Source organism: Eurypyga helias, unplaced genomic scaffold (assembly GCF_000690775.1).
Source record: "Eurypyga helias isolate BGI_N326 unplaced genomic scaffold, ASM69077v1 scaffold17158, whole genome shotgun sequence".
Taxonomy (NCBI): Eukaryota; Metazoa; Chordata; class Aves; order Eurypygiformes; family Eurypygidae; genus Eurypyga; species Eurypyga helias.
In genome coordinates, this window is record NW_010265120.1 from 55,032 (window position 1) to 59,495 (window position 4,464).

Here is a 4,464-nt window from a genome sequence, read left to right on the forward strand (position 1 = left end):
AAAAGGTCTATGCATATTTAGTTTTAAAGGAAAGCTTGCCACAAGCCACATTTGTCACAATGCTGTCTTCTTCAGCTCTGTCTGTTTTCAGGAAGGTTTGTTCTGTTCTGTAGACATGCGAGAATAAAGTCCCAATGTCAGAAATTTCAAGGTCAAAATCACTAGTCCAAAAACACTTTAATCTGGACTTCACTGTCCAAATTCAACCGAAGCCTAGACACCTTGTCTGAAACTCCACTGTCCCAGTCAATCCTGACATGTGACAAAATCCCACTGCATCTCTGACCTGCGAAGGGCTGACTTCCCCCAGAGGGATTAAAAAGGCAACATTCTGACATTATTTTGAAAAGAGCAAAGGTTCAGACATCTGTGCTCTGAACTACTTCCACCAGCATTAGCCATATCTAGACAGAAAGATGTTCATCTTGAAAGGTCCAAAGCTACTACCAGTTCAGAGACGGATCTGCAAGCATTGTAAGGGAGGGAGCTTAGATATAAAGTGGCATTTGGTCACTCCTTACAAGGAGAGGAGCCCGCTCACTTACATTAGATTGACCTGTGTGAAACAGCCAGACCCTGCAAATACCAGGCTTTTCAGTATGCTGCCTCTTGCCTACTCCTGTGGAAGGGCCTGTGCTGTGGGAACAGCTGACTGTGGTTTTCCTCATCCTATATATAAACTCATCTCTGCATGACAACGGAACTATCAGCTCTTCTGATAAAGCCATCTGTCTCAAGCAACCAATATCTAGAAGGCTGAAGGGGGCCTGGTGGGACTGTTTTGCTTTGGACGTACATAGCTCAGGTAAGTTTAGCTAGCAGGACTCGCCAAGGACCACTCAACAGGTCAGACAATTCACCCCAGGAGTCGAAAGGCAGCACAGTTCCCACAATGGAATTACTGTAACCTCTCTAGGATGACACCGGAGGAGCTCTGAGACACTACGAGGCAGGTCCTTAAGGACTCTGCTCTGGTGAGACCCCACCTGGAGTGCTGCGTCCAGCTGTGGAGCCCTCAACATCAGAAGGATATTGACCACTTGGAGCGAGTCCAGAGGAGGCCACGAAGATGATCAGAGGGCTGGAGCACCTCTCCTATGACGAAAGGCTGCGAGAACTGGGCTTGTTCAGCCTAGAGAAGAGGAGGCTTCGAGGAGACCTCATTGCAGCCTTCCAGTATCTGAAGGGGGCATACAAGGGTACTGGGAGAGGACTTTTTACAAGGGCCTGTAGTGATAGGACAAGGGGTAATGGGTATAAATTGAAATCAGGGAGGTTTAGCTTAGATGTCAGGAAGAAATTCTTCACAGAGAGGGTGGTGAGGCACTGGGACAGGTTGCCCAGAGATGTTGTGGATGCCCCATCCCTGGATGTCTTCAAGGCCAGGCTGGATGAGGCTTTGAGCAACCTGGTCTAGTGGAAGGTGTCCCTGCCCATGGCAGGGGGGTTGGAACTAGATGATCTTTAAGGTCCCTTCCAACCCAAACCATTCTGTGATTCTATGATTCTATGACTGCAGACCTCAGATGTATTACACTACAGCAATCAGCACACAGGCGACAAGTTGTTTTGGTTTCGAGAACACACCAAATAGCCGCATGGAAGTTTGAGGGTCAGGATACTAGCCTCTGCCAGGGCAATTTACCTGCACAGCAATTACATTATGGTCCCAGTCCCACTGTGGCTTCAAAACAGTTCAAGGGAAGAATATGTAAGCCAGCACCAAGCCTTTCCACACACTGCTGCCATGCACTGCAAGTTAGCGTTACCTATTTGGGTGACAAGGCTTTTTTTTTTAAAAAAAAAAAGAAAGAAAGAAAACAGACAAAAAAACCCATAACACCAAAAAAACCACACAGGAAGAGTCCAGAGTCCTTGCTGAACCAAGATAAGACACTGTCTGCCCCACAGGAGGAACTCAGTGCAAGACGAGCATACTGTAGTATGGCGCAAAACGACTTACAAGTAGCCGGCCCCTCCACCTTTGGTGCATGTAATTTTGGGAGTGCACAATTATATCAATTCTAACTTCCTGATAAAAAATTCTAGGCACGTTAATTCCTACCACAGAAGTACGTACTTTATGTAAAATATGAAGAGCTTACAGATGGAATGATAACAAGAGAAAATTAACGCTTGCAGAGTAAACAGGATTTCATCCAACATTCCTTCCCTGACAACAAGACTACAGGGCAGCAGATGTCTCAAATTATTTGGGCAAAATGTTTCCTTAATTTGTAGCTCTCCCATATCGATCACTTAAAAGATACATAAATGGGAGGTTAGAGACTGGTCCCTACTCCGAGGACCATTCCATTACTGTTGATGGCTGTCTGAAGTCCTACCAGCAGACGCCCTAACCATCAGGCTAGGGAGAAGGCACTGCTCATCCTACATCTACTGACACTCTCCACCATCACCTGCCCACAGCGGGTGCCTCGTAAACAAACACAATCTATTTATTTCACAACATGCAATTAAAGAAACCATTAGAACACTTCCGCAAGGCGAGACGTTTTTTAAAACTATTCATGTATGGATGCACAACTATAGTACAGATGTGTTCACAAATGGTATAACATTTGTTTCCTCACGTGCCAGAATGGTAAGAAAAGCTTTTAAAGCTTAAAACTGCTTCATTTTTTTGTCTTTGCATTACTAAGATGAGCTTAAGCACAGAACACCTAGATCAAGGGATATTTTTAGTCACAAATGAAGTCTCTGTTCTACAGAAGATCTTGGAGAAGAGTTCTCATACTACATTTCTGAAAGCCTTGAAAATTCAGATGCTCTGAAGGCTCGTAGCACAGTTCGAGTTTGTACTTAAAGTCATTAGGAGACAAGGAAGTGCCTGGATTCGAGGAATATTCTAAAAATAGAACTCAACTTCTAATGACATTAATGAACTCCTGAGGGAGCAGTGGTTCAGGGACTACTGAGCTTTCCTTTGTGAATACAAACTCTGTACTACAGGCAAGCTGCTAGCTCCAGTCTCCCTTTACTAAACACAAAAGCAGGAAGAGGCACAGAAGTTGCCAAGCTTCTAGGTCTAAGCTAGTTTCAGATACCAAATGTCAGTATCCATGCAGACAGGAAAGGTATCTCATCTTGTTTTGGAGACACTGGTATTTGACAGAGGCAAGTTTGGTCTCTTGTGTCTCTCCCACAGCTGCCACGCAGGATGGAAGTCAAGGCAAAAGAAAATTCGAGCGGCTGCCCTATATTGCAGCAACTTGTTCACTAGACTGCAGAGGAACCAGAAGACAATCCTAGCCAGGCACGTAGTTCCCCATCCCTCTTCTCCTCTCTGCCTCCATGTAACACCAGTTTTCCATAGTCACCTATGATTTTTTTTTGCCTTTTTTTAAACACACATGACAAGAATAGTCTGCACCTGAGGGACGGGGATTGGCACGCTGAGCAGATGCTGCGCGGTGCACTGCTTCCAAACCCTTGTGTCTGCATTAACTCTGTGTAAATTACGTTAAGAAAGCTTATTTAAGAGTCCACTAGCCACTCTGCAGCAAGTACTCAAATACGCAGTGGGACAAGGCTTGGTCCTTTTCTTGAAGGATAACCAAGCCTACAGGGAGCAGCTTACACCAAGTTACTGGCCCCCGTGGAAGGGACATTCACAACCATTAACTAATTATTTGAGACAAAACCTCTATCAGAGACTATTGAACACAGTAATTTAGGAATATCCTCCAACGTAGTTAAACCTCAAATAGCCAAAGCCAGGGAAAACATCGCCAAACCGTTCCCTCCAATCAAAATCTAAACTTATCCTTATCTCTGAACATCTACTAATGGTCCTCATTAAAGACAAGATGCTGTGAAAGAACAGTCACAGGGCATGAATCACAATGGTTGTTTTTAACAAAGATCTTGATTTCATGGAAAAACCCCAAGTTTTAACGCCACATTGCACTGGAAAGATATCCAACACACCTTGGAAGGAAGGCACCGGGTCAGACCCTTCAGCTTCCCTCCTAGTTCTGAAAGGCAGAGAAACCCAAAACACACAACTATACTAGAAAAGAGGATCCATTAGGAGTCAGACGGCAGGGTTAAACACCAAAAAAGCCTAATATTTACACATACCATTACCTAAAATTCAGACATAATACCTATTCATTACTTTTTAAAAGGCATATTTGAAGGAAGTTATTCCTTCTCCTCATGGAAAGTAGCAAATATCTTGATAACAAAAAAAAGAAACAAACAAGCCCAAAAATCCAACTTATAATGCCAAGGTCTCAATTAAAAACAAAACAAAAACCAGTCATCATTTCCCCCTCCCCTAACTTCCATCTCAAACTGGACAAGGCCCCAGATCCCACACGCTAAAGCAAGTCACATGATGTGCACCAAGAGTATCTGCACAGAGACTTCCCTGATGCAGTGTGACAAGGGTACCACAATTCTACGCCTCACGTAGGGAGCTCCTTGCCAACAAGCTTC